The sequence below is a fragment of the Elaeis guineensis genome, chromosome 4 (genome assembly GCF_000442705.2).
Source record: "Elaeis guineensis isolate ETL-2024a chromosome 4, EG11, whole genome shotgun sequence".
In the NCBI taxonomy this organism is placed as follows: Eukaryota; Viridiplantae; Streptophyta; class Magnoliopsida; order Arecales; family Arecaceae; genus Elaeis; species Elaeis guineensis.
Window position 1 is genome coordinate 97,813,199 of NC_025996.2, and position 23,790 is coordinate 97,836,988.

The window sequence follows — 23,790 nt, forward strand, 5'->3', positions numbered from 1 at the left end:
TGCAACTTTTGTATAGGATTAATCATCAATTAAATTGACGATTTTATCCATCAACGATTCATAATTGTTAATCGGCCATCTGATCAGATAAGAACCTCTTTTGTGCGTGATCTCGTAAGTTCTATTCTGTCTGATAGTGAGATATATCATGATCTGATTAGCAAATTATATTATTGCAACTTTTGTATAGGATTAATCATCAATTAAATTGATGATTTTATCCATCAACGATTCATAATTGTTAATCGGCCATCTGATCAGATAAGAACCTTTTTTGTGCGTGATCTCGTAAGTTCTATTCTGTCTGATAGTGAGATATATCGTGATCTCTATCACAATATCATCGAAACTCTTTTCGATGGATCAGAACAATTCTAATTCTGCTCTTCGAGGGTCATCGATCATCAAGATGACGTCCGATGAGTCTCACAATCCATCAGTGATATCTAGCAGTATGTAGTGGCAATCTAGCAGAATAAAAGTATTGAACCTTTAGATGCAATTACTGTGTAGCCTGGTTCTTCTGTCGTGAGTCCCGACAGGACGCAGGTCAAAGAAGACTCATCAAATCCATTCGTCCGTCATATATTAGATTCAATTGACTCGAGTCCATGTGAAACTTTATGGAGACTCTTTTCCATCATTCACCTATTATGGTCATGGATTTTAGGACTTAGTCTCATGATCCGCATAGGACCTCTTCTTGTCTACCAGAGTTGATAAATCCCATTTTGATGCACATCTTATTCCTACAATGGATCTACTGCAGCCAACATACACCGTAAGGTTCCGAATGGCTAGGTAACCAAGTGATTGTGCAGTCAAACTACAGCAATCTCATTGTGAACAGTCGAGGTACTTCAGATCAAAGAACTATCTACACCACTGCAGCTATGAGCAAGTCACTGATGAGTAAGCCATTTTAGTGACTTTTCATGTTGGTCATGCTTAGTACCAATTATTTTCTAACAACCATCTGCACTCTCGCTCCAGTGTCCCTACACTGCAGACTTGAGACTCATCTGTTCGAAGGAAGTGATTTGTGTACTAGTCTATCTGGATCAATAATTGTCCCCATAATGATCCTATGATCAGGAGCAATCTAGGAATTAACCACTAATGACACGTGCCTCAAATTTTCAATTCTTTGAGAATACGTGTCATCATCCGTTAATTCTTCAGATGATTCATGGACACAATTAAAGTACACATAACATGAATGGAAAAGTAATCCAAATTTTATTAATTTCAAAATTCAATTACAAAATTGTGCTCCAGAAGTGTACATGTGTCAGCTTCTAGGGTACACATCTAACACTAGATCCATAGACAATTACATGGACGAGTTCTACCAACTGGTCACCAAACATAATCTGGTGGAGAGTGAGCAAATGGTGGCAAGGTAACTTGGTGGCCTAAAGTAGCAGATCCAAGACACCTTGAGGCTCCACTCCTTGTGAACGTTATGGAAGCGTACCATCGAGCCATGGTTACTGAGAAGTAGTTGCGACATAGGCCTGTGTCCAAATCTGATCCTCTCCTGAAGAGCAACCAAATGTCACAGAATCAGAAGGACACACAATGCAACCCAGTTTCTACCCCTCCTATTTGTGCTATTATTGAAGCAAGGTCATCAAAGGCAACTTCGGCTGGATCATCAACTTTGTGGTGCTACAATTATGGCAAGATTGGACATATGAGAGCAAGTGCAAGAAGCCGATTGGACGGTCCGGAAAGCAGTTGCTGATCGAAGAAGAACCATCTGATGAGGATCAAGAGGCTATCTATGATGGAGGCGAAGAAGATGATGGTGCTTTACTGTTTGGAGATAGAGGAGAGGTTCTAATTATTCGAAAGAGTTTGCTTGCTCCAAAAAAGGGGGGAGAAAAAAGATTGGAAGTGGATCAACATCTTCCATACTTATTGCACTATTAAAGATAAGGTTTGCAAGGTCATCATCAATAGAGGTAGTTGCGAGAACATCATCTCTTAAGAGGCCATCTCTAAGCTGAACCTGATCACACAAAAACATCCTCAACTGCACAAGCTATCATGGTTTTGGAAAGAAAGTGAGGTGGTTGTCAATTGTCGTTGTCTTGTCTCATTTTCTATTGGATAGAAGTACTTCGATGAAGTTTGATGCGGCGTCGTTGCCATGGATGCTTGTTACCTGCTTTTAGGGCGGCCTTGACAGTATGATCACAGCATCAACTATGATGGTCGTCGGAATACCTACACATTCTAGAAGGACCGTCAAAAAATTACTCTAGCATCAATGAAGAAGGAAGATCTACCTACACCAAAGCCAGAGACCAGCATCAACTTTCTGGTGAATTACTATTACAGGAAGCATTGGATTTTTCGAACTCGAGGATGAGTTTTTTCTAGCCTGGGGAGTATAACACAGATGTCTTAGTTGGTGCAAATCATGATTTGAAGAAATAGACCCGAAAGATCAAGAAATCAGGCTGACTGCACCTAACCCTGTCGATTTTGACATTATTGAGCTAGAACGGTCATAACTTTCTCATCCGATGTCAGAATCGTTATTATGACTCCATTTCAGAAAGCTCTTTTTGTGCTCTACAAGACTGGCCATTTTGCCGCCACTCTAAATTTCGAAGCCTAATTCTATTGTTTGACAAGTCAACAGGAGTCTGGAAGAATCCTAGTCGTATTGGGAGTTTCAATCTTTATGTTAATCTTTTTTCTATTTTGTTTTAGAGTCCTTTTGCTATTAGGTTAGGACTTTTCTTCTATAAATAAGGCTCCTTTGGCCATCATTGTAATCAGTTTTAATTTATTTCGTGATTATTGAATCAAAATTCTAAAGAAGAGAGTTTCTTCTTCTTTTGCCGTTTTCCTTCATTTCGTGTATCTTCTTTCTCTCTCCATAGAAACGTGGCTTAGGCTTGCGTCAAGCAATTACTAGTAAAGTGTAATACCCTAGTCCAATTTGAAACCTAGCGCAAGTTAAAACAATGGCCCAAGGCATATAGCACAAATTTTAAAGCATGAAAAATAAAATAAAAAAAGAGGAAAATAGAGAACGGTTGGGAGGAAGGAGACTCCCATTGGGAGTCTTCTTCCAATCCCAACAAGGAGACCAAATCTGAGCAAAAAATCCTAAATCTCCTCTATAAAACCAAAACCCCCTCCCTTCTTCGACCTTCAATCATCGGAGATCGCTCGTTCTCTCCTTATTTCCTCTTGTTTTTTTCGTTCCATCTTCTTGGATTGCAGACATTGTGCCGGCAATTTCATGGCCCAAAACACCACCAAGAGTAAGGTAAATCAATCAAAGAACCCTCTCTTCAATTTCTTTTGAAGTTTTAGATAGATTTTTTTTCGTGTTTTCATCCACTGATTTTTGGCAAAAATTGGATTCCAAAAATCTCCTGTTTTGGCCGTCCGCATCCTCGGGTTTTCTGGCACCGTCGGGTGCTGCCTGTCACCATTGAGTGCTGGATCGGGGAGCCACGGTTGCACCGCCGTGGGTTGCAACCCCCGGTCACTGGTTTCGGGCAAGACTCCTTGGAGTCGAGAAGAAGGGGGATTCACATCCCCTATTCTGTTTAAATGAAAGAAGAAGAAGAAGAGAGGAAGAAAAAAAAAGAAAAAAAAAAGAAGAAAAAAAAGAGAGGGACTCTCTCTCTCTTCCATCTTTCTCTCTCTTGTAGGATTCTTGGATCTTAAAAAAAAAAGTATATATATATATATATATATATATAAAGAAGGGTTTTTCTTTAATGGCCTAGATTGATTAAACAGAAATCTCGGATGTTATCACCTAGTCAATCCTTGTGGAGATGTTGGATTTTAGAGATTTTATTTAAAAATAATTATGACAGAATTTTGATTTAAGTATGATATTTTATATATCAGGCTCAAAGAAGGATTTTTAGGATTAATTGGATCCATAGTTTGGAATTGCTTGAAAGGTAAGTAGTGTTTTACCTTTACTAAATTTATCTGATAAATTTATAAATTTATAAATTGATGAATTATGACTTATATTAATTCATGATGTGAATGTGATGCAAGGTATTATGAACATTGAAAATATTATTTAATAAAATGATTACGATGATATGATGGATGATATGATTGGATTAATTTGATATTTTATTGTCTACTTATCATCGAAACAAGATATGAAACTAAATGATGTTATGAATGTCGATTAAGATGTGGAATTAGATGATAATATGAATTTGTCAACCTAGCTATGTAAAGGACTATGTCGTAAATTGGATATGCGACATGTTGCCAGTAGATTCACGACAAACCGCCAGCAGTTTCGCGGTTCCTATGGATTGTGTTGAAGCTGATATACAGCAGGCTGCAAGATACGCAGCAAGCCGTAAGTTGACATATGGTCCGCCTACACGGCTCACCGCAAGATGATACACGGTGTTAGATCCTGCCACAGGGAAAATGTGGTCATAGGTAATGGTTGACAAGAACTTGAGAATTTCATGATGTTGCCCAGCTATGCAACCCAAGAGGGGGGGCGAATTGGGTTTCTAAAAAATTTAAGCTTAACTTATGTCTTTATGAAAAATGTTTGACAATAGCTAAATAAGTAGGGAGAGTAAAGTTACTTCAAGGCTAATGGCTAAATGCAAGAATGCAAGAGAATAATGAAGAGTTAAAGAAGAGCAATTAGGCACAACACAAACAAAGGGATTTATAGTGGTTCGGTGCCAATCTTGCACCTACATCCACTTCTCAAGCTCCTACTTGGGAATTCCAATCCACTAATCTTGTATTCAACCCGAATACAAACGTCGGAAACTCCGACTCTAGCTATCCCAAGCTAGTCCATTTATTTTTCGAGTACAAGCCAACTCAATACACTCCGATTCAAGGTTCGGATCAACCTTCCCTTGTTTTGGAACCCTTCCAAAACAAAAACAATAACTCAAAACAAAGTATAACAATGAATAGCACAAGTAAGTACAAAGAAAGCTCCTTTAATGAGTGAATGAGACTTTAAATACACTTTACTCAAAGAGAAGAAGACTCTTTTTGATTTTCTCAAGGTGGTTGGTGACTTGAATGTGCACTTGAGGAGTTGGTGAGCTTGGATTAAAGGCTTCTTGAATGCTTTGAGTGAGCTCTTGCTTAGGGTTGAAAAGTTTGCTTAAATCCCTTTTTCAAAATCTCTCTTCTTGATCCTTTTTTTTTGATTCCCACCTTTTTGTCCCTTTTATAGCTTCAAGAAATAGTGGAAAACATTCTAGGCTGAAATAGAGCCGTTAGACCACATTAAATGAGCATTAAAAGCATTTAAAACGGGTTAAAAACTAGCCGTTGCGGAAAAATCCCGTCATAGGGGTCGACTCATGCTTGGGGGTCGACTCATGGGTCGACCTTTGTGGAAAAACATCAGAGAATCAAACGGGATGCAAGGTTCTGTAAAATTAGCTTAAAATCCGCAGAGGTCGACTCATGGGTCGACTCATGCCTTGGGGGTCGACTCATAGGTCGACTCACAGGGTGTGCCAAGTATGTGCCGGCCAGAAATTTCAGCGTGCCAGTCATCTCATGTGCCATGAGTCGACTCATGGGTCGACTCATGTTTTCAAACATGCATATCTTTTAAAATACAAATCCAAAACCAATAAAATTTTCACCAATGGATCACAAATCTTTTGTTCTATCATTTGATACTTTCAAATCAGGATTTTGGTAAAATTACGATTTTGCTCCTGAAGAGCAATAAGTCTTTTTCAAGTGAAAATCATTAGTACTCCTTCAAATGCTTTGTAATCATCAAAATCAATCTAAGGAGCAACAATCTTTCCCTTTTTGATGATGACAAAACACTTGAACAAAAGCATATATATGAATCAATGAGCATGAATTTCAAAGGAATGAAATGCATTATAGGTAGTTTGAAGATAAATAAGAAATTTACAACCAACTTGAAAATTACTTATAAATGCATTTGCTTGAAAAGAAGATTGATTCTTTTGGCATGCGATACATGTACCCATAACAATTTGCCTATTGCTTAATAATTTGAAAATTTGCTCATTTGATTATGTGATTTTGGTATCAGAGCAGAAAATTTATTTTTGTTATCAGAATTTACCTAAGGATTTGAAAATTGCGTATTTAAAAATATCTCATTTGCTCATTTGCTTGTTTTTCAAATTTCTTAGCATCTTGAAAATTTGCTTATTCTCATTTGATTATTTAATTTTGGTATCAGAGCATGTTTAAAAATTAAGTGTATCAAAGCATGTCTAAGAATTAATTTTAAAGTGTATCAGAGCATGTCTAATTTTAAAGTGTATCAGAGCATGTCTAAAAATTAATTTTAAAGTTTGCTCATTTGCTTTTTGCTTAGCAATTCACTCATTTTGTTTTTAAGTCTTTTATTAATCTTCCTTTTGATACTTTTCTTTAATTTCTCCCCCTTTTTGACATCATCAAACATTGTTTACTCCCCCTTTTCTTTTAAATACATTTTCTCTTTTTGTTTCTTGAACTTCTTGTACTAATCATTAATTTTACTAACATTAATGTTTACTCCCCCTGAATACAGCAATCATAAAACAAAATATACCATTGAGTACCATAGATATGAAATAGCAATTCATATTATTTTAAGCATGCACAAAATTAAAAGTAACTCAATTTGAAGGTCATACATTAAAAGTCAAAGAGTAGATTTATAATCAAAAAGTGACTGATAGCATAGAGTTGTTCCAATACATATATCAAAATATAAAAGTCAATCAGTCAATATCATTACATGGCCCAAAAGATAGATCCTAGAAAGAAACAACAGACAAGACTAACTACAAGGATCTAGTAGAGCTCATGACTGGATGGATCAGAATCAGATGTATCGGAGATGGGGTGGGGAGATGAAGGATCACGACCAAGGACTCGTCCTCTACCCCGTCTGCCTCTGCCACGAGTGGAGGTGCTGGCATGAGTAAGTGGGCGAGATGATCCTGAAGGCTGAGAAGCAATAGACTGAACTGCAAGAGAGAGCCTGATGGTGTCAAGAAGGTTCAGAGCTCTCGAAACAGACTGAAGCAGTGCAGTGAACTGTGTAGATGCATGCTCACTAGAGCCTCTGATCTCTCTCCTCAGGAAATCAAATCCACTCTCCAATACTCCTCTAAGTCTGGCTGCCTCCGTAGATAGGTCTGAGACCTCAGTAGTGCACTCCTGTGGCTGTGGATGTGCCAGAGCTAACACTTGCCCCTGCAAGTCAAGTACCCTCCCAGTCAGTCTCAAAATGTAATCCTCGAGCTGCTGAATCCGAACTGACTGATCTGAGATCATTTGAAATACAGTGGAGATATGGGGGATCAAAGTCTGATCAGATGCATCAAATGATGTGGATCCCGATGCGAAAGCTGAAGTGCTCCACTGTCGAGAAAGCAAGGAAGCCACACGTTGAGAAATCATCTCAATCTGATCATCAGCCAATCTGATCTCTGAGGGAGGTGCTCTGCTGTCTGGCTGCTGAACTGGAGTGTGTCTCCTGGTGGACTCTGAAGGGCCAGCCTTTGAAACAAACTGGATGTCTGGAGATGCTGCCCTGATGTCATGGAGAGGTGATGAAGGACCTTCCTCAGCTCTGTCCTCAACTCTGTCTTCTGCACCCTTAATCCAACCACCATCGGTCCTAGTGAATCCCATGCGGTGCAAAGTGTGTTGATTGATGGTGTCAGAGTGAGAGAGCCTAGCAGATGCCTCCCCCTCAAAACTAACTCCAAACCTCCTGAATACCAGTGTGAGGGCCATACCAAAAGGCAGATGTGCCTTGGATCTATTCAGTGTTTCTCTCATGGCCTCAATCATTAAAGCTGGGAGGTTTAAGGGGGTTTGGGTGATCACATGAAACATGATGCATATGTCTCGGCCTGAAAGGAGGTCATGTCTACCACTTCTTAGGAAGAAAAGCTTTGTTACCAATTGATGGAGTTCCATGTTTGAATATCCCTCACAGGGCAAATGAAGAATCTCTCCCAAAATAATAGGATCTAAGCAGATATCAATTCCCTTAACAGTAGAAGTTACTGTTCCATTGCCATAGCATAGATTCAGATAAAACTCTCTAACCAAATCTACATATGTAACTTCTTTAAGAGAACAGTAAAAACCCCAACCTTGGTTTTTGATCTTTGAACCAATGGAGAAACCCTCTTTTTCAAAAAATCTGAAGTCAACATTTTTGCCGGTTTCTACCTTTCTGACAGAGAGTGGAATTTTACTAGGGCTGAGAGGAGACTGAGAGGAATCTGGAGCAGATGCCGAAGCAGGAATGGGAGCAGAGGAGGTCTGAGAAGCTTGCCTTTTCCTGTGCACGCCCTCTTCCAGCTCACGGACCGATTTCCTTCTTTGAAGGAGTTTCAATTTTGGAGCCATTCTCACCACAAGAGCAAGCAAGGAGACTAGGAAGATCAAAAGGGTGAGGAGAAGGAGGGTTATTAGGGGATGGAAAGGGATTTTTGGCAGAGAGAAATCTCGATTTGGAGAAGAATGGTGGAAGCTAGGGCACGCTCCAACCGCTCCAATCAAGGGAGAAAAAAAGGGAATAGTGCCTTTCCCAAGGAGCGATTTGAGGTGGAGAGATGATGGAAGAAGGATCTTGGGCTTAGACCTTGGATTTGGAGAGAAAGAAGAGAAGGACTATGGGTTTTGGAGGGAGGAAGACGAAGATGGAGGGGTCGGCTCATGAACGGGTTTTTAGTTAAAAAGAGATGAACCCATGGGATGTTGGCTGAAAATTGCAAGTATGCCATTGGGTCGACCCTAGGGGGTCGACTCATGATTCACAAAATTTCAAGAAAAATATGAATAAATTCTGAAAAAATTCAGAATTTTGGGAGAAGAATTTTTGCTCTATGAAAAGTTGTGAGAATGATAATCTTGAGCTTTTAGGTCCAAGAGAGATGATGAAAATTGAGCTCAAAGAAATTTTGACATTGATTCCTTGAAATTAGAGAGATATTTAAGCAAATGGATCAAGAATTCCTAGATCTCTTCTAATTTCACAGAATCTATCTTCACTTAGGGCCTTTGTAAAGATATCGGCTAATTGATTTTCAGTGCAAACATAGTCCAGAATTATATCTTTGTTTTGAACATGTTCTCTTATAAAATGATGTCTGATTTCAATATGTTTGGACCTAGAATGCTGAATTGAATTTTTAGTAAGATTTATGGCACTAGTGTTATCACATCTTATGGGTGTTTCATTAAGTTTGATACCAAAGTCTTCGAGTTGTTGCTTAATCCATAAGATTTGAGCACAACAACTTCCGGCTGCAATGTATTCGGCCTCAGCCGTAGACAGTGCTATCGAATTTTGTTTCTTGCTAAACCAGGAGATTAGGTTAACTCCAAGAAATTGGCAGGTTCCACTAGTGCTTTTTCTATCTAATCTACATCCAGCAAAATCAGCATCTGAATATCCTATTAAGTAATTAATGAGTCCTTAGAGTACCATAATCCTAGAGTTTGAGTGCCATTTAAATATCTAAAGATTCTTTTAACAGCATTCAAGTGAGACTCTTTAGGATTAGATTGAAATCTAGCACACAGACAAACACTAAACATGATATCAGGCCTACTTGCAGTCAAATATAATAGAGAGCCAATCATACCTCTATAATATTTTAGGTCTACACATTTACCTTCTTCATCCTTGTCAAGCTTACATGAAGGGCTCATGGGTGTGCCAATTGCTTTGGAGTTCTCCATTCCAAATCTTTTGAGTAATTCTTTGGTGTACTTGCTTTGGGTGATGGAGATTCCTTCCTTTGTTTGTTTGATTTGGAGTCCGAGGAAGAATGTAAGTTCTTCCATCATGCTCATCTCGAACTCCCCCTGCATGAGCTTAGCAAAATCTTGACAAAGAGATTCATTAGTAGACCCAAAAATAATGTCATCAACATATATTTGTATAATTAATATATCATTTTGATTTCTTTTAATGAAAAGGGTTGTGTCTACATTACCTCTTGAAAAATCATTATTTAGTAAAAATTTGCTTAGCCTATCATACCAAGCCCTAGGTGCTTGTTTCAAACCATATGAGCTTTATTTAATTTAAAAACATGATTAGAAAAAGCATGATTTTCAAAACCTGGGGGTTGTTCTACATAGACTTCTTCAGCAATATATCCATTCAAAAATGCACTTTTGACATCCATTTGAAATAGTTTAAATTTCATAAAGCAAGCATATGCAAGTAGAAGTCTGATGGCCTCTAATCTAGCAACAGGTGCAAAGGTCTCATCAAAATCAATTCCTTCTTTTTGATTATAACCTTTAGCAACCAATCTTGCTTTATTTCTTATTATATTTTCATGTTCATCTAATTTGTTCCTAAAGACCCATTTTGTGCCAATTATTGAATAATTTTTAGGTCTTGATACTAAAGTCCATACATTATTTCTTTCAAATTGATTAAGTTCCTCTTGCATTGCATTAATCCAATTATAATCATTTTCAGCTTCTTCAATAGTTTTTGGTTCAAGATGAGAGACAAAAGCACAATGATTAAATACATCTTTAAGTGAAGAACGAGTTTTTACCCCATGCATAGGATCACCAATAATTAGCTCCTTAGGGTGATTGTGAACATACCTCCATTCTTTGGGTAGGTCATTTGTACCTTGAGGTTGTTCTTGATGTTCTTCACCTCCCTCATCCTATTTGTCTTCATGTTCCTCGTCATCTTGAATTGTTGAATCTTTCAGAGTGATCTCCTTCATTCCATCTATAAGAGGATCTGCATCATCAACACCTTCATTCTTCCTTGAAGGAAGATCGTTAGATTCATCAAAGACAATATGTATGGACTCCTCTACTACTAAAGTTCTTTTGTTAAAAACTCTAAAAGCTTTACTAGTGGAGGAGTAACCAAGAAAGATTGCTTCATCTGATTTTGCATCAAATTTTCTAAGTCTTTCTTTATCATTATTTAATACAAAACATCGGCAACCAAAAACATGAAAATATGCAATATTAGGTTTTCTTTCTTTCCAAAGCTCATAAGGGTTTTCTTTAAAATTTGTCTAATCAAAGTACGATTTAAAATGTAACATGCTGTGTTAATAGCTTCCGTCCAAAAGTATCTTGGAAGGTTGCTTTCACATAGCATGGTACGGGCCATTTCTTCTAGGGTTCTATTTTTCCTTTCTACTACCCCATTTTGTTGGGGTGTCCTAGGTACAGAGAAGTTATGGCCTATTCCTTTTTCATCACAAAATTTTTCAAAGTCTTGATTTTCAAATTCAGTTCCATGATCACTTCGAATATTTTGAATTGAAAATCCTTTCTCATTAGTGACTTTTCGGTAAAATTTAGTGAAAACTTGAAAAGTTTCATCTTTGTGTGCCAAAAAGAAAACCCAAGTAAAACGAGAGTAATCATCTATAATTACAAAACCATATCGTTTTCCTCCTAGACTAGTAGTTCTAGTAGGTCCAAATAAGTCCATATGCAAAAGCTCTAAAGGTCTAGAGGTTGAAACAATATTTTTGGATTTAAATGAAACTCTTGTTTGTTTACCTAGTTGGCATGCATCACAAATTCTATCCTTTTCAAAATTCAATTTTGGCAAACCAAGAACTAATTCTTAATTAATTTTGAAAGTGAATGCATGCTAATATGTGCAAGCCTACGATGCCAAAGCTGACTAGTCTTATTAATTTTAGCATTCAAGGATACTAGGCATTGCATGTTTATGTTGGATAGATCATTTAAATCTACCATATAAACATTACCATGTCTTTGTCCAATAAATTTAATGCCATCATTAATAGGACTAGTTACAATGCAAACAGAAGATTCAAAAACAACTTTATATCCTTTATCACAAAATTGACTAATGCTTAATAAATTATGCTTTAAACCATCTACTAACAAAACATTTTCAATGTATTTGGAGGGAGTGATACCAATATTACCTATACCGATGATCTTTCCTTTGCCATTGTCTCCAAAGGTGACCATCCCTCCATTCTTAGCATCAAGAGTGATGAATTGGGATTCATCACCAGTCATGTGTCTCGAGCATCCGCTGTCAAGATACCATTTCCTGTTCCTTCTTGGGATGCTAGACACACCTGCAAGCAAAAGTCAAGTTTTTGTTTTAGGTATCCAAGCTTTCTTGGATCCTTTTTGGTTAGTCATAATGGTTCCTTTTGGAACCCATATTTTCTTTACATTTGAGTTTACAGATTTGTTAGAGAAGCAAGTGTATGACTTGTGTCCTATTCTACCACATTTGAAGCAAGTACTATTAGATAACTTGTTATTTGAAGAGTTTACATAGATATTTTTCAGATACTTTTGTTTCTTCAAAGGGTTATAGCCAAGTCCAGCCTTGTCATACACGGCTTTTTGATTATCAAGAATCATATTAAGTTTATTTGAACTCAAGGTGAATTTTTCTACTATTGGTTTTAGCTTGGCAATTTCATTATTTAAACTTTGATTTTCTTGAAGCAGGGTGGATTTTTCAATTAAAATGCTTTCATTTTGTTTCAATAAAGATTGATTTTTCGATTTTAGATTTTTGTTCTTCATCCCTAGTTTCTTTAATTCATCAATTAAATCATAAAAAGCTTCATGTAGTTCTTCAAATGTAAAGTCACTAGGAGTTTCGGAGATTACCTCATTTTCGTGTGCCATAAGGCACAGGTTATCTTGTTCAGTCGAGTCTTCCTCTTCGGAGCTTGAGTCATCACTCCCACTCCAAGTGGCCATCATGGCCTTCTTCTTGTACTTCTTGGGACCCTTCTTCAGTTGTGGGCATTCGGACTTGAAGTGTCCCGGTTTCTTGCATTCGTAGCAGATAAGGGATTGGTCTTTATCCTTTTCTTTGCTCTGTTCCCTTTTGTGAATGGCCTCTTCCTCATCCCTTGTTTCCTTTTTCTCAAAAATTTCTTGAATCTTCGGGTAATGAGTGCCATCTCTTCATCCTGTTCTTCATCTTCAGTGTCATCAGTTTCTTCATCTGGTGGAGCTGTGGATTTGAGAGCAATTATTCTCTTCTTTTTGACTTCTTCCTCTTGATGTTGCTTCATGCTCAGCTCATGAGTCATCAACGATCCAAGAAGCTCTTCCAAGGGTAGAATGTTCAAGTCCTTGGCTTCTTGGATGGCGGTCACTTTGGCTTCCCAAGTTCTTGGTAAGGACTGAGAATCTTTCTTACAAGCTCACTGTTAGTATAGGACTTACCAAGACTCTTTAAACCATTTATAATATCAGTAAAGCGAGTAAACATTTCAGTTATGGACTCATCATGCTCCATTTTAAACAATTCATATTTATGCACAAGCATGTTGATTTTAGACTCATTTACTTGATTGGTTCCTTCATGGATTACTTCTAACCTATCCCATATTTCTTTAGCAGACGAGCAAGTAGAAATGCGATTAAATTCGTTAGCATCAAGAGCACAATAAAGAACATTCATTGCTTTAGTATTTAATTGGGTCATTTTCTTATCAACTTCATCCCATTCTTTCTCGGGTTTGGCTGATTCCACACCATCTATAATTTTAGTGGGTGTGTGAGGACCGTTCACTATGATACTCCACATATCATAGTCGAGTGCTTGAATGAATATTTTCATCCGAGCTTTCCAATAGGTGTAATTAGACCCATTGAAAAGTGGAGGTCGGTTAGTGGATTGTCCCTCGGCTAGAGAAGTGCCGACTTGAGTTGCCATAGATCTTTGGCTCTTTGATTGTTTAGATCAAAGTAGGGCTAGAGCACCGGGCTCTGATACCACTTGTTGCCCAGCTATGTAACCCAAGAGGGGGGGTGAATTGGGTTTCTAAAAATTTAAGCTTAACTTATGTCTTTATGAAAAATGTTTGACAATAGCTAAATAAGTAGGGAGAGTAAAGTTACTTCAAGGCTAATGGCTAAATGCAAGAATGCAAGAGAATAATGAAGAGTTAAAGAAGAGCAATTAGGTACAACACAAACAAAGGGATTTATAGTGGTTCGGTGTCAACCTTGCACCTACATCCACTCCCAAGCTCCTACTTGGGAATTCCAATCCACTAATCTTGTATTCAACCCGAATACAAACGTCGGAAACTCCGACTCTAGCTATCCCAAGCTAGTCCACTTGTTTCTCGGGTACAAGCCAACCCAATACACTCCGATTCTAGGTTCGGATCAACCTTCTCTTGTTTTGGAATCCTTCCAAAATAAAAACAATAACTCAAAACAAAGTATAACAATGAATAGCACAAGTAAGTACAAAGAAAGCTCCTTTAATGAGCGAATGAGACTTTAAATACACTTTACTCAAAGAGAAGAAGACTCTTTTTGATTTTCTTAAGGTGGTTGGTGACTTGAATGTGCACTTGAGGAGTTGGTGAGCTTGGATTAAAGGCTTATTGAATGCTTTGAGTGCGCTCTTGCTTAGGGCTGAAAAGTTTGCTTGAAATCCCTTTTTCAAAATCTCTCTTCTTGATCTTTTTTTTGATTTCCACCTTTTTGTTCCTTTTATAGCTTCAAGAAATAGTGAAAAACATTCTAGGCTGAAATAGAGCCGTTAGACCACATTAAATGAGCATTAAAAGCATTTAAAATGGGTTAAAAACTAGCCGTTGTGGAAAAATCCCGTCACAGGGGTCGACTCATGCCTGGGGGTCGACTTATGAGTCGACCTCTGTGGAAAAACATCAGAGAATCAAACGGGATGCAAGGTTCTGTAAAATTGGTTTAAAACCCGCAGAGGTCGACTCATGGGTCGACTCATGCCTTGGGGGTCGACTCATGGGTCGACTCACAGGGTGTGCCAAGTATGTGCCGGTCAGGAATTTTAGCGTGCCAGTCATCTCATGTGCCATGAGTCGACTCGTGGGTCGACTCATGTTTTTCAAACATGCATATCTTTTAAAATACAAGTCCAAAACCAATAAAATTTTCACCAATGGATCACAAATCTTTTGTTCTATCATTTGATACTTTCAAATCAGGATTTTGGTAAAATTACGATTTTGCCCCTGAAGAGCAATAAATCTTTTTCAAGTGAAAATCATTAGTACTCCTTCAAATGCTTTGTAATCATCAAAATCAATCCAAGGAGCAACACATGAAATTATGATTTATAAACTTAAATTATATAAATTGAAATTCTATGAACGAGTACTTGATACTACATTACATCAAGATATGAATTTTGAGTTGACATGCTTATGGTGTTATCTTAGTAAAGTGATATACCTATATATGCGTGTAGTTGTTGCCTGATTTATTTAGTTAAAGGTTTTCATTGCTCAGTTGGTTGTTAGCTCATGATGTGTTTCTTATTTTTTTCTTACAGATTCAGAAAATTAGTTTGATGTGGGGTTTCTATTGAGAGTACGATTAGAGATGCAGTTAGCCTACTTATTTTTGATATAGGATTTACCAGATTTGATGAAAGACTTTGTTTAAAGTTGACTATGTTAGACATTTCTTTTTTTTTTTATTGACATTGAGTTTGGATTTTGTTATTTGAATTAAGGTTTGAACTTTAATCCTTTAATTTATGTTCCATTGCCTGTCTATGATATCATGATGAGATGCCTTGCGTGCTTATGAAAATTTTTCTGTGAGTATGTGGTGGTTGCCATGACCCCTAGCTCGTGTCTCGGGATGGGGGTGTGACAACTTATATGGTATCAGAGCCAGGTTTGGATAAATAATGACATATCGGATCTGATGTAGAACGAGTGAGTGATGGGTAGACATTAGGGACATCGGGATGTTAGTTATGATGATTTTGACATAATCTACCTTGAGTAAATTTATAACCTTATTAAGGATGTGCTGTCATCCCAAATGGATATAGGTTATGATGCCTCTGCATCAAATGAAGACTATTCAAGGAGCTATTAAAGGGACATCAAACCCGCAAGGTGATGACACTCCTCAACCAACTAGTGGCACCCCTCTACAGGAAGGAATTGTCGACGCTATTGGAAGTACTTCAGCAGTGCATCAAGAGCCTAGCATGACCCAACTAATGCAGGCCTTAGTTGGAGTGATGCAGATGCAGCAGCAGCTACTTCAACAATAACAACAACATGCGCTGCCACATTAGCATCCACCATAACATCATGGACAAGGGGAGCGTCTAGTGCCACGAAACAACATCATGGAGTTTAAAAGGTTGGCTCCACCAGCTTTCAAGGGAACTACTGAACAAGACCGAGTTTAAAAGTATGAGACTAAGTTCATAGAACTAGCTAAGTTTGTTTGAAGATTGGTTGAACTTGAACAAGATCGGGTGCATAAATTTGAAAGGGGATTGAAGATCGAAATCAGAAAACAGGCCATACCCTATGAGTTGACTACTTATGTTGCTGTTATGAACAAAGCTTTAATAATTAAAAAAGAGGTTAATGAAGCTCATGCTGAGAGAGAATGGAATCAAAAGAAGAGAAACAGATTTAATGAATCTCAAGGATGAAATAAAAACTTTAAAGGTCCAGCAAAGAAGCTAGCAAATAATAAAGGTCGCGTGAATGAGCCTGATAAATGTTCGAGTTGTGGCCGAGATCATGAGTCTGCAAATTGCCCATGGAATACTGGTTCTTGTTTTGGTTATGGTCAGAAAGGGCATAGAATTACAGATTGCCCTCAGAAGAATAAGAATAGATCCACTCAAGCAAAGGATGGAGGTCAAAAGCCGAGGGCTCAAGGAAGAGTTTATATGCTTACACAACAGGATGCTCAGGCTTCCAATGCAGTGGTGACAGGTACTATCCCTGTTTCTAGTATCCATGCTTTTGTCTTATTTGATTCTAGTGCTACACATTCCTTTATATCCACCACTTTTATTAGACAACAGGATATGATATGTAAACCTATGGAAACTAAATTATATGTTGAAACACCAGTAAGTGGTATATTGAGTACCGAAATTATATGCAAGTCATGTAGTGTCAGAATAGGAGATAGAGAGTTACCAGCAGATCTGGTAGTTTTAGATATGCAGAATTTTGATATTATTCTGGGAATGGACTGGCTTGCTACTTATCATGCCTCTTTGGACTGTCATGAAAAGAGAGTGAACTTTCAAATATCAGGTGAAATAGCTTTCAGCTTTTATGAAAGCACATGAGTTACTGCTCCACATATCATTTCGGCCTTGCTAGCCGGGCAGATGCTAAGGGATGTAGAGGCTATCTGGTTTCGGTAAAAGATACTGAACAAGATGAATTGAGATTACAGTATATTCCTATTGTGAATGAATTTTCAGATGTATTTCTTGATATTTATCCGGATTACCACCAGATAGAAAAATTGAATTTACCATTGATTTGGTACTTGGTTCGGGTCTAATTTCCAAAGCACCTTATCGAATGGCCCCCATGGAGCTAAAAGAATTAAATGCAAGACTGTTAGATAAGGATTTTATAAGACCTAATGTATCACCCTAGGGAGCTCCGATTTTATTCGTGAAAAAGAAAGAAGTATGAGGTTGTGTATCGATTATAGGGAGTTGAATAAGATTACTATAAGGAATAAGTATCCTCTGCCTCAAATCGATGATTTATTTGATCAGTCGCAAGGTGCACAAGTTTTCTCTAAGATTGATCTTTGTTTGGGATATTATTAGCTGAAAATTAAAGCAAAGGACATACCCAAGACTGCATTCAGAACTCATTATGGACACTATGAATTTTTAGTGATGCTGTTTGGGTTAACAAATGCTCTCGCAGCCTTCATGGATTTAATGAATAAAATATTCAAACCCTATCTTGATAAACTTGTTGTGGTATTCATTGATGATATCTTGATATATTCAAGAAGTAAGATGGAACATGAGGAACATTTGCGGTGCGTACTTCAAATATTAATTAAAGAAAAACTTTATGCTAAATTGAAAAAGTGTGAGTTCTGGCTGGACAAGATGGCATTTTTGGGACACATCGTGTCAAAAGATGGAATATCGGTGGATCCAATAAAGGTGGAAGTAGTAGTACAATAGAAACGACCTACAAATATTTTTGAGATTCATATTTTTTTGGGAATGACAGGCTATTACAGACGATTTGTGGAAGGATTTTCTCGTATAGCTGCACCTTTGACTCGTCTTACTCAAAAAGGAGTTAAATTTGAGTGGACCAAAGATTGTGAATAAAACTTTTCAGAATTAAAGCAACGGTTAGTCTTAGCCTCTATCCTCACTATACCCATAGGAAATGAAAGATTCACGATTTATAGTAATGCATCTAGAAAGGGTCTTGGCTGTGTATTGATGCAACATGGCAGGATAGTGGCTTATGCCTTAAGACAATTAAAACCGTATGAACAGAATTATCCGACACATGATTTAAAGTTAGTAGTAGTAATCTTTGCTCTGAAAATCTGGAGACATCATTTATACGGTGTGTAGTGCGAAGTTTTTATAGATTATAAGAGTTTGAAGTATATTTTCACTCAAAAAGAATTAAATATGAGACAGAGAAGATGGTTAGAACTATTGAAAGATTATGATTTAATGATTAATTATCATCCTAGGAAAGCTAACGTTGTTGTTGATGCCCTTAGCAGAAAATCACTGGGAAGGCCGTTTTAATCACAAATCAACATCAAATATTGGAGGATATAAGAAAACTTGAATTAGACATTCGAACATATGACTCAGTGGTTTGATTAGCCAATATGAGAATTTAGCTAACACTTATAGATAGAATTAAAGTTGCCTAGGACAGCGATCCGCAATTAGTGAAAATCAAGGAATCAATGGAAGCAGGTACTCATTCTGAATTCAGTATACATGATGATGGTTCTTTGAGGTTCGAAAATAGAATTTGCATACCCAAGGATCCAATACTCAAACAAGAAATTCTTGAGGCTCATCAGATAGGTTATACGGTCCATCCTGGTGGTACTAAGATGTATAGAGACTTGAAGGAATGTATTGGTAGAACAATATGAAAAGAGAGATTGCTCAATTTGTGGCTCAATGTTCGGTGTGTCAATGAGCCAAAGCTGAACATGAGAGACTAGTAGGGCTACTTCAACCCCTCGATATTCTAGTATGAAAGTGGGAACATATCACTATGGATTTTGTAACTGCGCTACTCAAGCCTCCTAGTGGTAACGATGCAGTTTGGGTTATTGTGGATAGGTTAACAAAGTCTACACACTTCTTACCAATCAGAGTGAGTTTTAGTTTGGAAAAGCTAGCAAGGTTATATATAAAGGAACTTGTGAGGCTACATGAGAGTCCTATGACCATTATCTCCGATCGAGATACCAAATTTGTTTCACAATTTTGAAAGAGTTTGCATTAAGCCTTGGGAACTTGTTGAATTTCAGTACATCTTTTCATCCGCAGATTGATGGCTAGTCAGAGAGAACTATTCAGATCTTAAAAGATATGCTGAGATTCTGTATTTTAGATATGAAAGGTTCATGGCATGAGCATCTACCTTTGACTGAGTTTGCTTATAATAACATTTATCAGGCTAGCATTAGGATGGCACCTTATGAAGCATTATACGGTAGAAGATGCCGATCACCGATTCACTGGGATGATGTTGGTGAATGGAGAATGTTGGGTCCCGAACTTGTATAGCTAGTGGTTGAGAAGATTCATTTAATCAAAGAGCGACTTCGAGCTGTCCAGAGTAGACAGAAAAGTTATATAGATAATAGAAGACGGAAACTTGAATTTTAAATTGGTGACCATGTATTCCTCAAGGTGTCTCTTTCAAAAGGAATCTCAAGATTTGGCATACATGGCAAATTGAATCCTAGATATGTGGGTCCATTTGAGATTTTGGAAAGAATTGATGAGGTAACTTATGGACTTGCCTTACCACCTTCACTTGCCAGAGTACACGATGTCTTCCATGCTTCTATGTTGAAGAAATATATGCCGGATCCAAGTCATGTTTTGGAACTCGAACCTTTGCAAACTAGAAAGGATCTATCACATGAATAATATCCTGTACGGATAGTGGACTGTAAAGAACAAGTGCTAAGGCATCGTATCATTCCTTATGTCAAAGTACAGTGGAGTCATCATTCAGAAAGAGAAGCTTCTTGAGAATTTGAGGAAGAAATGAAGCAGAAATATCTCCAGCTCTTTGAGACTATAGGTACAAAAATTTAGAGGATGAAATTTTTTTTAGGAGGGGAGAATGTCATACCCCAGCCCAATTTGAAACCTAGCCCAAGTTAAAACAATGGCCCAAGGGGTATAGCACAATTTTTAAAGCATGAAAATAAAATAAAAAAAGAGAAAATAGAGAATGGTTGGGAGGAAGAAGACTCCTATTGAGAGTCTTCTTCCAATCCCAACAAGGAGACCAAATTTGAGCCGAAAATCCTAAATCTCCTCTATAAAATGAAAACCCCCCCTTCCTCGGCCTTCAATCATTAGAGATCGCTTTTTCTCTCCCTATTTCCTCCCGTTTTCTTCGTTCCATCTTCTTGGATTGAAGACATTGTGCCAGCGATTTCGTGGCCCAAAACATCACCAAGAGTAAGGTAAATCAATCAAGGTATCCTCTCTTCAATTTCTTTTGAAGTTTTGGACAGATTTTTTTGTGTTTTCATTCACTGATTTTTGGCAAAAATCGGATTCCAAAAATCCCTGGTTTTGGCTGTCCACATCCTTGGGTTTTCCGGCAGCGTTGGATGCCGCCCGTCACTGTTGACCATTGGATCGGGGAGCCACGGTTGGGCCGCCGTGGGCTGCAACCCCTAGTCACTGGTTTCGAGCAAGACTCCCTGGAGTTGAGGAGAAAGGGGATTCACATCCCTTGTTCTATTTAAACGAAAGAAGAAGAAGAAGAGAGGAAGAAAAAGAAAAAGAAGAAAGAAGAAGAAGAAGAGGAAGAAAAAAGAGAGGGACTCGCCTCTCTTCCATCTCTCTCTTTCTTGTAGGATTTTTGGGTCTTAGAAAAAAAGAAAGTAAATATATATATATATATAAAGAAGGGTTTCTCTTTGATGGCCTAGATTGATTAAGCGAAAATCTCGGGCGTTATCACTTAGTCAATCCTTGTGGGGATGTTGGATTTTAGAGATTTTATTTTAAAAGTAATTATGATAGAATTTTGATTTAAGTATGATATTTTTATATACCAGACACAGAGAAGGATTTTCAGAATTAATTGGATCCATAGTTTGGAATTGCTTGAAAGGTAAGTAGTGTTTTACCTTTATTAAATTTATTTGGTAAATTTATAAATTTATAAATTGATGAATTATGATTTGTATTAATTAAATGTGATGCAAGGTATTATGAACATTGAAAATATTATTTAATAAAATGATTACGATGATATGATGGATGATATGATTTGATTAATTTGATATTTTATTGTTTACTTGCTTATCATCGAAACAAGATATGAAACTAAATGATGTTATGAATGTCGATTAAGATATGGAATTAGATGATAATATGAATTTGTCAACCTAGCTATATAAAGGACTATGTCGCAAAGCGGATATACGACATGTCGCTAGTAGATTCGCGACAAACCGCTAGTAGTTTCGCGGTTCTTGTGGATTGTGCTGAAGATGATATACAACAGGCTGCAAGATGATATGCAGCAAGCCGTAAGTTGACATATGACCCGCCTACATGGCTCACCACAAGATGATATGCAGTGTTAGATCCTGCCACAGGAAAAATATGGTTATAGCTTATGGTTGACAAGAAGAACTTTAGAATTTCGTGAAACTATAATTTATTAACTTAAATTATATAATTTGAAATTCTATGAATGAGTACTTGATACTACATTACATTAAGATATGAATTTTGAATTAACATGCTTATGATGTTATCTTAGTGAAGTGATATACCTATATATGCATGTAGTTGTTGCCTGATTTATTTAGTTAAAGGTATTCATTAATTATGATGTGTTTCTTATATTTTTCTTAGAGATTCAGAAAATTAGCTTGATGTGGGGTTTCTATTGGGAGTGCGATTAGAGATGCAGTTAGCCTACTTATTTTTGATATAAGGTTTACCAGATTTGATGAAAGACTTTGTTTAAAGTTGACTATGTTAGACATTTGTTTCTCTTTTTTTATTGACATTGAGTTTGGATTTTATTGTTTGAATTAAGGTTTGAACTTTAATCCTTTAATTTATGTTCCATTGTCTGTCTATGATATCATGATGAGATGCCTTGCGTGCTTATGGAAATTTTTCTATGAGTATGCGGTGGTTGCCATGATTGGAGGGGGGTGTGACATAAAGAGTACACCAAGGACCATTAGAAGAAGGAATTGAAAAAAGTGGAGGATAGAAACATGGCTGGAGTTCTTAATAGTGGCTTGTTTGGATATTGCTACATAATTGCGCTGAAAATCCTATATGATTCTTGGATTGGGCCACCCATTTAAGCATGGCCTTGTATCAACCAAACAGTATCTAGCCCAAATCCTGTGGGAAGAAGGAAAAGACCTCCATAGGTCTTTCCTTTTTTCTTGTAGTGCAAAGGCTAGGATCTGGGCTTAGAAATGATAGCTAGATAGGCTAACATGCCCGGTACTTATATAGGATTTTTAGGCCAATCTTGGAATATTCAAACATGCACTAAATTGCAGAAAAAACAATTATTTTTCCTTATATGACTGTTAATCTGGCAATCTAATCTTAACCTTTAATGGGACATTAGATGGCTGAGATCGCGCACTTGTATGGGCTCATTGGAGTACTATTGCTAAGACCATTTTGTGTAGTGTACTTTAAATTATGGTATTGCAATTCGAGAGCCAATCATTATTCTTTGCATGAGTTGTTGCTCGGGTTCTCGTATATTCTTAGATGGTTCTTCTTGGTTGAATGATGATGGCATGGGGCAAAGCACCCGTGAATACTATGCCCTTATTCAACAGCCTTTGCTTCCTTCTATCCATTTAGAAAAGATAAGGGGGGAGAAGGAGGAAGGGGATAGGGATTGATGATCAATCACTTTGTCGATAATTGGCCTTTCAATGTCTTCAAGGATTTCTACATCATATGGTCTGGATTATATTCCCTTCTAATAATCTTTAGCCGCTAGTTATATTTTCTATCAAAAGAGTAACCATATACCATATAGCAAGGTTCACCATATTGGTACCGAAGCTCGGACCACTTGGCCTATGATATGGTGCGATATGCCCCTATGCCATTCCATACCCGGTCCAAACTGACAAAAAAGGAGAGGCAAAGAGAATGGGAGATGAGGAGAGAGGGAGAGGTGGAGGGAGATGAAGAGGGAGTGAGGGCCTCCGGAGGATAGTCGAGCTCAATGTGCCACTAGCAAGCTCAGTGGAACCCGGAGTAAGGGGAGGGAGGGAAGGAGAGGGAGAGGCCTTTGGAAGGCCAACGATGCCACTGCATCTCCATTGTGCTGGTGAAGACTGGAGGAGGGGCTCCGTCCTCCTAATTGAAACAGGGGCTTTGGCCCCTATTTCGTATTTTGTTTTTGGGTATGAAGTCAGCAACATATTTGCCTACTTCACTATTTTTTTTATTTTTTTGGGATTTTCAATTGAAGTTGGCAACAGTTGTCGGCTTCAATTGAAAGTCCCTCAAAAATAGAAAAAAATAGTGAAGTTGGAAAATATGTTGCCGAGTTTATGGAATAAACCCAAAATAAAAAAATTGAAACAGGTGCTAAAGCTCCTGCTTCGATTAGGAGTGCGGAGTCCCTTCTTTGGCTTTCACTGGCATGGTAGAGACGTAGTGGCATTGCCGATCCTTTGGAGGCCTCTGGTGGCCTCCTCTCCTTCTCTCTCCCCTTTCCTCCCTCCCCCCTCCGGGTTTTG

At 37.7% G+C, this 23,790-nt stretch overlaps 1 protein-coding gene across 9 annotated transcripts in view; it reads left to right on the forward strand.

Moving 5' to 3' along the window:
* LOC105034963 (uncharacterized) overlaps window positions 1–23,790 on the forward strand; it is a 117,926-nt gene that overhangs the window by 9,491 nt on the left and 84,645 nt on the right. The gene's annotated exons all lie outside the window — the stretch shown is intronic.